Here is a 14,446-nt window from a genome sequence, read left to right as displayed (position 1 = left end):
TACAACCCTTGCATCTATCCAAGGAGTTCCAATCTCAACTCGGAGCAAGTGGGACAAATCACAACCCTTGCATCTATCCAAGGGGCTCAAATATCAGTAAAATTTATTTCCGTCATCCAATTATATCAATATATCTCATCAAGAACAACTCTTAGCGTCACTAACGCCAGCATAAAGGATCTTTCAATTGTTCAAACACATACAAAATAATGCAAAGAATATACAAATAGAGAAAATAGATAAGGCAATTACCTCAATTAGTATATAGATACAATTATTCAACAAGGCAAGCCAAAAACAAGATGCACACCTAATCAATACACACAAATACAAATGATGCATGCCTGTCCTACTGGCCATGAGCTCACGTGTCAGTTATTCTGCCAAACTCGACACAAGTCCAGTTGGCATCTCCCGAATCAGTCTTTATGTTGCGCCTCCCCAAGAAAAATATTCTGAGAGAGTGTGTCTCACCACCTTCTCCTGGATGTATACTTAGAGAAAAATATTTTTAGAAAAAGTGCCCTACCACCTTCTCCTAGATGCCATATAATTTTGTGGGATAGTGCCCTATCATCTTGCAACTAGAGAGAGACGTGGAGGAAAAATTATGAGAATGAGTGTCCTACCACCTTCTCCACCTTCAACATACACAATTAAAGGAAGATGTGGGGAAAAACATTCCAATGGAGAGTGCCCTACCACCTTCCCCACTCTCATACCGCAACTGCATCCCTAGGAGGAATAGTTTTGAGGGAGAGCGCCCTACCACCTTTCTCTGGAGACAGTTCCACATCAATACGCAAGTGGGATTCACCACCGTCCTTGCCATTTTGATCATTCGACCACAATCAGTCAGCATTAATGTCTTTAACTCAAATTCATAACCAATAGATTCATCAATCCTAACCTTTTGTTCGATTTCTCAAGTTTAGACTCATCAACCTAAACCTCTGTCAGTTTGTCCATTCTATTCTCTCATGAGAGGGATAATACCACCGTCCTCACCACGGTCAAAACGAACCACCATCCTCACAGTCATGTCATCCAGTTTAACTAAGCGTTTATCCGAGAATAATCAATTTAATTCATTCCATATACTCACACACATTTTAGAGCCCAAAAACTAGGTATCGGACCTTAATTGGGGGGTTACAGAAGGTTACAAGCTTGGCCAGAAAGTCAAACAATCAAAAATAGAATTTAATTGAGAAAACAGGACTTGTGCATACGCACAAATCAGAAGTGTTCCCTAGCTTGTGCGTACGCGTAACCAGTTGTATGTACGCACAACTTATAAAATCCTTCTCGTGCATGTGCACAATCCTTGTGCGGACGCACGAGTCCCTTCACCCGTTCTGATTTGTGCATGCGCACAACCATGTGCGTGCACACATATACCAAAATTTTTTGTTTTTCTGCAAACTCTCATATTTTAGATTTAGAACTTAACTTTCATTCATTCATAATTTTCTCTACAACTTTTTGTTTTCCTTCATTCTTAATATGATTTAAAGCTCTCATCACTAGCTACAATTTAAGATAAAGTTCATACAAATCCAAGTTCCAAGTGCTAAGTTATGGTCCGTCAAAATTGGTCAAAATTCTGTTTTTACCAAAATTACTAAATTGTCAATTTTTACCAGTTCTCAATCCAATTCAATCTCAAACCATTCCAAAGTTATTTCTAAGTATCTTAACATTTATTCATCAATCTTTATCCATTCAACACCCAATTAAACAAGTTTTAACATGACAATCTAACTTTCCAAAATTTTATCAACAAATCAATCATAACATGTTAATCACTCAACCAAACCACCTCATTCATAATCATTCTCAACATTCCAAATTTTCTAACCTACCGCAACTTACCGAATAGGGGATACCTCACCCTATCACAGCCTCCAACCCAAATTCACACTAATCAATATAATAACAACTATACCACAACATTCTTATCCAATTTCAATCTTACCATTATATAGCACTCACCAAATACCCAATTCACATAATCATACTAAATCACAGTTCATCATCAACACAACATTTAACACTATCCTAGGACAATTAACCTAGGTTTTCACATAGAGTTACACAATGTCTATCCAAAATTAAGACATGTCCCTTAATGACAGCGGCTTCTCAACACTTGACTTTTCTCACCAAAAAAGGAATGGACCCAAACTTCAATCGATACCACCGAGTGCTCCAAGGACAAGCCCAACTCAAAATTCTACAATAACTCAAATCAAGCAATCCAACTTGCACCAAAATTACCGAACAACTCTACCCAAATATAATTAAACCAACATTACATGTTTTTCAAGCTAAGGTTTCATACATAAATAGGAATAATGAAGGGATTAGGCTTTCTTACATTAACTCACTAAATTTAGTGATGGAAACCACTAAGAACACAAGTTAGAGAACTCCTATAACATTAAAATCACCAAAAATTCTCAATACACAAGCTCAAAATACGAAATTAGTTTTGAATGAGAAATTGGAGCTGGAATTTCAAGTTACTTACCAAACTAATTGGATAAAATTGAAGAGAATGAGATAAATTTCATGTGGCTGCAAACAGGGTGGCGATCGAAGTTCCGTAGCAAAAGTTATGGTGATTTGAAGGTGAAGAAGTTAGGGTTTCCTTCTTTCCCTTTCTCTCTTCTCTTTCCAACCGTGCCCCTCTCTCTTGGAGTGAGAAAAATGAGCTGAATTCACTAAGTTATGAGCTTATATATGTGTGGGCTTGGGTTTAACATAGGCCAGTTTGGTATTTTTTTTTGGTCCATTGGCCCAACTTAGAGCCAAAACTTTTAAGAGGAGCTTATGTTCTAAATTAATATTTCACCAACAATTTTCCAAATTATAAATATTAAATTCATATACCTTTTTGCTTATAACTAATTTATTAATTGATTATTCATCATTTATCAGAGTTTTACACTACACTGATCTAAACTTTGTTAAATAGATTATTTGGCTCCGAAACTGACTGCTCTGTCTTGATATCTTTTTATTTTAAAAGCTTTTAGGCATTGTTACTTCCAAAAATCATACATTTTTCTAAAAATCTTAAACTTTAGAAGTAACAAACTAGACTTATCAAAGTTTTCACCCAAATCTTATCCTACTTAAAAAAGTAATGTATAGAATAAGAAATTAACTACGCAACTTACTTTTTTATATTATCCTAAGTAAGAATCCAGATTTATAGCCTAATTTCTAACCAGCAATAAAGATCATCAATCATCGAATAACATTCTAGCACATCAAACTCAAATATTTAAGTCATATAAATCACATGTAAAGGTATAATTAGTTACATATCGCTAATTAGTTACATATCGCTATTCATATGCATTCACTTAAGAGCAATTAGACAAGTTAATCTTATTTTTTTAAGGTGCAAATTGTAAGTTTCTTGGTCTCTCATTTTTCAAAATTATTTTTATATAACTTGTCACTCATTATTTTATATGAGCATGTGAAGAATATTCCTAATTATTTTTTGAGAATGTCTCATATGCATTTGGCTATGTCTTTAAGTATGAGTAGAGTGTTTCTAGATGATCTATGTTTTGACATTAACACATACACATTTTGACCAAACAACTACATCGATAAGCCTCAAACAAAATATTTAGGAGCACAATAACTTTTACTATTAGATGCTCACATATTTTTAATCCAATTTCATCACATAAAAAAAATTTATTACATGACACTAATTATAACTAAATGGTAATGAATTAATCTTGCAAGTATAGAATATGATCCTATAGAATCAAGTTGTTCTTACCAAAATTGTAACACCCTAATATTTTAAGCTAGATTTAAGCTTTATTTGCATTATATTGGTTGTTGATATTAGAATTTTACGATATTTTTGAAAAAAATAAAATCTTTATATATAATATGAGTAGATTTAGAGATATTAACATAAAAAATTGATGTACTAAATTATAAAAGCGAAACAAGGACATACTTTACTCATATTAAATAATAATAAAAAAATATCATAACTACAATTGTAATCACTCAATAAGGATAAAACAAGATACAGAAAATTTCAGTTCTCTCAATTTGCATAGCTATGACTAAAACAATCGCCTATTTTCCCTTCTTAATATGAATTTGGGTTTAGCGCTTAACGTTTTGTATTTATATTTTTTATATCTTGCTCCTAATAATGCATTAGTCTTTTCATCTCAATTTAACAGTGTATTGTTTTATACTGTATCATTTTTAATTAAAGATGATACGAAAAGAGAGGTGAAAAACAAAAGTTATGTGTTCTTTGAACACATGTTAATTAATATTTAATTTTTTAATAAATATACAATATTAAAGAGTCATTTATTTTTTAAAGAAATTATAAAAGATATTTAATACAATATTATCAAAGGTTATACTATGGTGCTGAAGAAAAAAATTTTCAGCAGATGCTGAAAATAGGTGGTGGAGTGAAAGAGTTACGCGTGTGTAGGTTATCTTGATAATAGCCGACAATTCCTACAGCGTGGCCATAAAGTGATGGAAAAGAACGCTTAATTAAATGTCATTTGGTTTCGTTAATGATGATTATGTTGATGGGCTGTTTTTGAAAGTCCAACAAATTTTGGTATGACATTTTTTGGAAGTCCAATGGATGTTGACACAAAAAAATGTATAGCAAAATTTAAATTTTTGGCAGCTTCTTCTTGTATCACTCATTCATTTTAGATAGTCCCCAAATTTTAGATAGTCCAAATTTTCGGTCTTTTTTTATCCTTTTATAATATTTTTTATTTATTTTTATAATAAATTTTAAAATTTATTTATTTTTATATTTTTTAAATTAAATATTAATTTTTAATTTTTTAACAAATTAGACATTTTTTTAAGTACAATAGATCAATAGCAATCACTTTTATTTACTTAAAAAATAAAGAGTATAATACTCTTTTGTTCTAGACAATAATAAAAATATAATATTCAACCGTTTATTTTAAAAAAATTATTTCATTTTTGAAAATTATCTTCAAAATTTAATTATATGTATTCATGTTGTTACATTTGACCAGAAATATATTAAAATTGAGATAATACTCAATTTGGTCCCTGAACTTACACGCGAGTCTCAATTTAGTTCCTGAAGTTTTAATTGCCTCTATTTAGTCCCTAAACTTTGTGACCATAACTCATGTTAGTCCTTGAAACAATTTTCAACGTACAAACGTTAACGGAACACTGTCGTGACAGCCGGATGCCACACTAAACTTTGTAAAATGATGTCGTTTTGGTTTTGGCACTCAAATAACCTAAAAACAACATCCTAAATGGTGTTTATTAAAATTTTACCTAACAAAATAAGTAATACAATGTCGTTTTTGAGCTATTTAAATGTCAAAACCAAAACTGTATCATTTTATAAGTTTTAACGTGCCATGTAATAGTCTACAATAGCGCTCTATTAACGTTTTTATACTAAAAATGGTCTCAGGGACTAATATGAGGCACGTTTATAAACTTCGGGGACTAAATAGAGGCAATTGAAACCTCAGGGACTAAATTGAGACTCGCGTGTAAGTTCAAGGACCAAATTGAGTATTATCTCATTAAAATTTTAAATTTTATATACTTTTTAATAAATAAAAATTTAAGACTTTTACTATCATTTAATTAAATTTATCTATTTTTTATATAACTATGTACAATTGATTATAGTTGTAAATTTTTTTTATATTTATAAAACATAAAAATTAAATCTTTTCCTTGAACACTCTCAAAAGATAATAAAAATAATTTTTAATATTTTTAAAAAATAATTTTAAACAATTTTTTATACATATCTATTGTTGTTTCTAGAATAAAAATAAAATTTTTAAATTTTACTACAATAATTTTTTGTAAGAATAAATTATTTGGATAAATTAAATTTTAAAATAACATATTTTAAAGATAATTTTTAAAAATGAATTAAAATTTTTTAAACCAAATGGTTAAATATTATACTCTTAGTATTGTCTGAAACAAAAGAGTATTATACTTTCTATTTTTTAAATAAATAAAAGTGATTGTTATTGACCTATTGTCAGGCACAGACTCAGTAATAAAAATGAGGGGACATTTGTCCCATTGTGTTTTTATTTTTTTTTTTTCAAAAATAGTTATATATAACATACTCTCATTTTAAATTTTAAGTGATCCAATACAAATAAATTAAATTCAATTAGTCAAAGTTTTAAATTCACTTTTTTATTTCTCTGTTATTTTGACTATTATTTAACCTAATCAAATTTAGTTCTTGTGTCGTCGTTCTTTTAATCCCTTAGACCATCTTCTTATTTTTATATTTTTAATCTTCTTTTTCTATTCCTTGTCTAGTGGTTATATTCTCTTCATCAAAAGGTAAATTTCAAATTATCCATTTTTTTATATAACTCTCCATAACTCATCTATCTTCCAATTTTATTATTTCTCTTTTTAATATTTTCAATTACAAATTTTAATTCAAACAATTATAATTTATGTATTAATCTAATTTTTCTATTCTCTTTATGACTTTATATATTTTATTTTAATCTCAATTTATTCATCCTTATTATTTTTCTTTTATCTTTTGTTCTATTATATGTACTTATATTACATATAAAATTTTAAAATAAATTAATTAATTTACTAATTTAGAATATATTTTTTACTTTTAAAAATAATAATAAAAAACATTTTAATTATAATACATAATTAGACAGATGCATAAAATTTTTTATCTAACATTATACCAAAATTAAATTAAAAAAATATATAATAAATTTAATTATTTTAAAAAGAAAGAAAGAAAAAAATATAAATTAAGTTTTTATTATTTTATATAAATATACTTTTCATATACAGATTTAATTTTTCTAGTATTTATATATAATTCTAGTTTCAAATTATAAGTATTAGTATATCATTAGGTGCTAATCTGCCAATTAATTCAGTCTTTTATTATTAAATTATAAAAAAAATTTAATTAGGATAACAAGTTATCTATAATTTAATTAAAATGTTTTAAGTTCAAGTTTTAGAAATAAAAAAATATTATTTTTTATAAAGTATATATAATGAATAGTATTTTAAAATAAAAAATATTCGCTAACTCTTTTTAAATTTTATATCTCCATATAACTAATAATGTTAAACAAAATTTTTTTTAGTATTTATATTTTTGTCTTCCCTCCTAAAATTTTTTAGGTCCGTCACTATCTATTATACTTAAAAAAATGGTCTAATTTGTTAAAAAAAATAATAATTAATATTTAAATTTTTAAAATTTACAATTTGCTATAAAAAAGTCAAAAAAATATTATAAAATAATTAAAAAAAATTACTGAAAATGGGGCCATCTAAAATTTGGAGACTATTTAAAATCACTTATACGGAAGAAAGAACTAAAAATTTAAATTTTGTTATACATTTTTTTATGTCAACATCTAATATTTATTAGACTCCCAAAAACAGCTTAACAACATAATTATTATCATTAACTAAATTAAATAATATATAATTAAGAGTTCTCCTCCATCACTCTTTGACCACGCTGCAGGAATTGTCGACTATCGTTAAGACAACCTATACATACGTAATTTTTTTACTGTGCCACCTATTTTCAGCACTTATTGAAAAATTTCTTGTTTAGTGCCATAGTATTACTCTATTATTAAATCTTTTTTTTAAATGATCTCTTTTCATTTTTTATGTCAACCATTAAAGTTAATAAATTAAAAAAAATAAGACTTCTTATGAGAGTCTAAATTTATTTTCCTAATATGTTTATATAAGTTATAACATCCGCCTATAAGAACTTTGAAAAAAAAATAGTATACAAAGTGAAAATTATTAAAATTACTTAAGTAAAGCGAAGATATGATCATATAATAAAAATATTATCCTTAACAAATTGATTTAGCTTGTATTAATTTATATAGAGCACAACACTCTACCAAATCGGCTTAACTTGAATTAATGAAAAAGCATTGGAGAACAACTTAGAATCAGTCAAGTTGTAACAATTATAATTAATATTTATTTTTTATTAAAATTAATATACTTAATATGTTAATGATCAATATTAATTATTAATTAAAAAAGAGTTGTCAAATACAGCCACATTTACGTTGTCCGTTTCAATGAGGTCCCAACCCTAATCTCGCAATCGCACCCCCAAAGGTCTTCACGTGCTGTCGTTGTCGTGGTTCTTGCGCCGTTGCCATGTTATCGCGGAGATCGATCAAACGCGCATCGCCACTCTCCAATTTCATTTATAATTCAATCCGTTCCGTCAATGAGAAACTCAACCTTACTCAGCGCGATCGCATCCCAACCCCACGTTAGTTATCGTCGTCGTCGTGCATGCCCTGTCGTCGTGCCGCCAAACATCCCTCCTAAACGCGTAGCAACGTGAACAGCCCCCTCTCGTGGAGCCATAGCGTTCCACCTCCATAGGAACAAGGTGTAGTTGTTGCCATTGAATGCAGTTTGAAAGTGTTGCGTCAATGGAACTATCAACTTGTGAAGAAGGATCATGTGACACTTCTCATGATGTGAGTAATCACTCTAATTGCACCTTAGTCAATGCCCGGTGTTTGAGTGATGTTGATACCCAAAGTGTGGAGAAGGTGAGTGTTAGTTTAATAGTATAATTGGTGTTGGTATTTTTTATGCCAGTCTGATAGTATAACTTTGATATATAATGTGTTTTTTGTCTCTTTTTGTTATCCAAGTTGCATATTTTTTTGGAACTTTGTTTATATTTTTTGGATGTACTTGCATGGATACTTTTGTTTGTTATTTGATATTTTGTAATAATCTATTGGATTTTTGTATGTAAATTAGTGGATTTTTGCTTGTCTATACATGGTGTGCTCAATGAATCATCCAATTTTGGAATAGTTTTTTGGGGTGTTGAATAATGGATGCTTATATCCTTATGTAATATGTTTTTGGTTTGGTTCGCTCAATTGTATTAGGATGTTTTCGATTGCAAGTGGAAGAAGCTATTGACGTTATTGAGTTGGAGAATGATGATACGGAGTTGAGTCATGAGGTGTGAATTGTATTTAATTATTGTCATAATAATAACGAATTATTGGAGACAAATTTTTAAGTGTGTGTGACATTGAATGTTATTTTTTTAAATGGATTTGTAGTTACTGGATCACATTGGAATTCAACTAGAGAAAATTCTGTACGTAGGATTACGATTTGATTCCTTGCAGCTGGCACAAGAGATCCTTCAAAGGTTGGTGCAGACCACATTCGAGGTCCTTCAAAGGTGGCAATGAAGAGTCGGCCGAAATTGAAGAGGCTTGGAGCTGAACCGGACAGATCGATCAAGAAATATATGCAAAGAAAGAAGAAAAATATACCCCCGGTATGTGTTTAGCATTAGTGAATTTTGGTTCCTTTTGTTGAAATGGCTAATGGATATAATTTGACTTATTTACTTTTTGCGTGGTAATTTTTTTTAGGAAAGATGTAGCAGCGGTTCGGAATGTAGCAGTTGGCTCTACTGTTCGGGGCAATCAATCGTAGGAGCATGGCAGATTCATGTCATTGTTAAACTCGGTTGGAAACAGCTAGAAGGATTTTGTTTAGGAATTTATAAGAAGTCCTTTGGTTTTTGGATTTTTATTTTTCCTTTTTTTAACACAATTCTTGTGGTATATGGTTTAATAAATATTTTTAATTAAAAATATATCATTATTTTTTGAATGTGATACACTAATCTAATTTTAGTATTATAAATTTTCTATGATCAAATTTGGATCTAAATCAGCACAAGTTATATGATTTATATATTGGAAGAAACAACACAGGGGTTCTTTAACTAAGGTTGTGTTTCAATTTTTGGAATGTTATGTTTTTAAAGTTATTTTGACTAAGATTTATAAAAAAAAATACCACAAGAGTCTCATTAGAAACTCCCACAAGTCTTGTAAATAAACTTCGATTTAAGAAAACGGAAGACACATTCACATAAGACACTTCCATTTGCGGACACATCCATAGATAGGCACATTCATAGAAGACACAACTAAAAAAGACACTTCAATTTGAAGAACATTCACAGAAGATACAACTAAAAAAAATACATTCATTAGAAGACACATCCCCAGAAGACAAATCCTTTAGAAGGCACATCCATATATAGACACATCCACAGAAGACATATCCAAAAATAGATGCCTCCAACAAAGACATCTCTATTGGAAGACTCATTCATAAAAGACGCATCCAATCATTAATCTGTTAAAACAAATCACATGTTTATCTTTTGCAAAAAGACAAATCAATGTCTAAACAGGGTATTCAAAGCCACAATAGACACAACGTTCAGGAGTTAACCTAAAAAATTCCACAAAGATCACAATAGAAATGCTCACTAATAAGAGCATATGAATCCAAAAGATACAATTAATCTGTGTAACACAAGAAAAATATCAAGATGCAACTCAACAAGAATGTCACAAGACTAGTTAAACAATAATGTTCTATTCAACTTTCTTCTTCTCATGTTTGTCTCTTTGTTAGGTCTTTTTCTTGGGTAATACGCTAGCTCATCGAAGAATGCTCTTTGTGTTCGGTGTTGTGAACGATGACCTAACCTCCTGACGTTTGTTCTTTAGATTGTTGCAGCGCACAGCAGGTTGAGAACGTCTATCGAGGGCGTTCAGTGCTTGGTCAATCACTGAATTATGAGGATTCAGAATAATATCAAGCATTGTCCCATCGATTCTACCTCAACTAGCTTTGCTTTAGCTAGATCTCTCATCATATCAGTGATGTAACAAGGTGAGCATCTTGTCCCCAATAATTTTTGTTAATATAGGAAGTGACCGTAAGAAGAAAATAGAATCACAAATTAAAAGAGAAGCACATAACATGGACGTTGTAGTACCGGTTTTTTCATTTTTTGCAAGGTGATTTTCAGCAACACACCGAAAGTGGGGGGCTTCCGATGCTGGTTGGGAATGTAAACTAGTTTAACTGAAAAATAAAATCCGATGCAAGCATCAAATTAATACTAAATTAAACACACATTCCAGCTCAATCAACAACACCCCATAGTAAAAAGAGAGGGGAAAAAAACTCTAACAGTTTATCAGTACCGAGAGAAACATCAAACACTTTTAGATAATTTAGACCATTGAAGCTATAAATCACTAAATTATAAACAAATACCAATTCAAAAAAAATAATTCCAAGATTCAACTTTTCGGTTTTTTTTTTTCTGAGTCAACTAAATCAGAGGTACAAGAAAAATAAGACATGAAGTAATTCAACAGCAACCTCTATTAATCAAATGGACATCAAAGAACAGTGAACGAAACCAAATAAATTCAGTTAGTGATAACCATACATATAATTTGAACCATGGAACGGTGCATAAAAATTAACTTTAATCAGAAGACACACCGATTTTAGATAATTTAAACTATTGCACTTATTAATCGCTAAATTATAAACCAAAAATCAATTCAGAAAAAAAACTCCAAGATTCAACTTTTTGTTTTTCTAAATCAACTAAATCAAAGGTACAAGAATAACAAGACATAAAGTAATTCAATAGCAATCTCTGTTGATCAAATGAACATCAAGGAACATTGAACGAAATCAAATAAATTCAGTTAGTGACAACCATACATATAGTCTGTACCATGGAAAGGTGCATGAAAATTAATTTTGATCAGAAGACACACCTATTTTTAGAGAATTTAAACCATTGCACCTATTAATCAATAAATTATAAATCAAAAATCAATTCATGAGAAAAAAATTCCAAAATTCAACTTTTGGTTTTTCTAAATCAACTAAATCAAAGGTACAAGAATAACAAGACATAAAGTAATTTAATAGCAACTTCTATTAATCAAATGAAGATCAAAGAACACTGAACGAAATCAAATAAATTTAGTTAGTGACAATCATATACATAATCTGAACCATGGAACGATGCATGCAAATTAACTTTGATCAGAAGACACGTCCAAAATAATAGTCAGTTAATAGGATTATAACTATTATTTGTTACTCAGCACTCTGAAACATCACTCCATATTTATGGGTATAACAACTTTCTATTTTTCAAACCCAATTATAAGTTGACCACATTTAAACCCAATTTAAATCTGAAAAAAAACGAACTTATAATCCTATTTTTATCCCATAGTTCTAAATTCTCTAAACAATTATAATTATCAATGCATTTAACAGCTCTGGAGCAAAGTATAATGAACTAATATCATACAAAAATTCAGTTCAATTCATATAACAATCCTGCAGCTGCCTGGAGGTAAAGCAATAGCGTCGGGTGGTCCAGCTGAGAATGGGATGCATCTTCAATGGAGCGGCCATGGTGACATACAACAGTAGTGGCGGTGCTGCGTTAATTTGCCGAAGACCCGCGGTTGCTTGCCGATAGACGCGCTGGCGGCGCTGACCAGGATTGATGTTAGCGACAGAAAACGTGTGCAAAGAGGTGGGTTCGGTGGCGCTACAGTAGTGTCTTGGTAAATGAGGTTGAACGGTGAAAATTAATGTAAAGTAGATTTATTATAGTAATTGGGAGGAATTAGATTTACTATTTTTTTTGTTGTCGATGAATTAGATTTACCATGAGTAATTAAAGATGTGGTTTTTTTTATGAAATAGGTTCTGGGATCCAGCCCAATAGAAATTAATAAGAATTGGCTGGAACTTTCTTGATTACCTAACAAAATTGTTAATTTATATAGAACATAACATCCTACAAAATCAGTTTAACATAAATTGAATTAAATGAAATGTCATTTTTTACTAAATCAATTTAACTTAAAATAGAATACATACTAAATCGATTTAAATTAAATCAATAAACAAAAACTAAAATAGGACAATTAAGTAATATCAAATGCCAAATAATTTAAAAGGATGATTTACCCTATTTGTAAACTTATATGTAAAAGAGAAATGATCAAGAATTTTAAATAATTATTTATTATTTTTTACTATTTAAATATAGAAAAATTTAAATGTATGTACATTTTATTTTTATATTTTAAATACAAAATATATATAAATTTTTATTTAACTTTTAAAGTTAAACAAATTTTTAGCAGAACAAAAACGTACAATGCTATGCTTTCATACACAACTAGTTATTAGAATAAGAAATCATCTCGTATCTTATTTAATATTGAATGAAAATATATTAATTTTGTAAATATTATATTCAAATTATTGCACTAGACAAACTAAAATGAAAAGAAGATAATAATAAAAATTTCAATGTTCTAATTTCTAAAGTCAAATACAACAACAAAAAGACTTGTCCACTTGCTGGGTTGGCAGAATTTTTGAAGATCAAGTTATTATTATTGTGTTCTGTGTTCAACCTTCTAAGTTCTAACTATCATGATTCCATCACTTTATTGTCAAATACAGGAACAATTTAGTGACACAAAGAAATTGCTTCTAATACTAATTAAAGACTTTCTTGTCATTCTAATAACCTTTTGCCACATCAATTTCTTTTAGATCAAGCAAGAAATTAAAAAAAATTGAATTTTATAGTGTCTATTATTTAGTATTTAATTTTTATATAATTTATTTTTTATAACAAATTTTAAATATTTAAAAATTATTTATTTTATATTTTTAAATTAAATATTAATTTTTTTAATAAATTAAACGCTACTTTTTAGACACTAATCACCATTAAAAAAATAGCTTGCTCTTGGGAAGATTCTGGTGATTGTAAGCACTCCCTAATATGATGCCAAGTAGGACTATAGTTGTCATCATTAATATTCCTTTTTAATTCAAACAACTTGCAATCAAAATTATTAAGTATTTTTGTCTTTTTTGTGTTTAATGTGTGTTGTACTGCTTAGTGCTTATATTCCCCCATCACTCTCTAAAGTTCTCTAATTAACTACCCTATAGTTTAATAATTGATGTTAGGAATACAAACCTTTCAAGCTTTAATTTTGATGCTTTGTGTATTTGTGTCTCCTTACTTCTTACTTTATTTGTTTTTTCCATGCAATTATATATTGTTTGAAAGGAAGAACAAAGAAAACCATGAAAGGAAGCAACTCAGTGCATTAGAGACAAATAAATAAGGGGGATAAAGTGCTTTTTTTACATATTATTTGAAAATATTTTTTAAAATTATTATCAACATTCAACTTATATTAATTTTATCTTTATTTTCGTCATTTATCTTCTTCTTCTCCCTAAAAAAATCAAATAGTGACACTATTGTTAGGAATGTCAAAATAGATCGGATAAATTTTTAAGAAATGTAGGTGATAAAATTGATAGATGACAGTGGTGTTAATAGCGGTAATAGTGGGAACAATGACAATAATGCAACCTTATCATTGATGGTACTAAATAAGAAAACAATAGATTATTTTTAACAAAGGAG

Source organism: Arachis stenosperma, chromosome 2 (assembly GCF_014773155.1).
Source record: "Arachis stenosperma cultivar V10309 chromosome 2, arast.V10309.gnm1.PFL2, whole genome shotgun sequence".
NCBI lineage: Eukaryota > Viridiplantae > Streptophyta > Magnoliopsida > Fabales > Fabaceae > Arachis > Arachis stenosperma.
Note: the sequence above shows the minus strand (reverse complement) of the source record.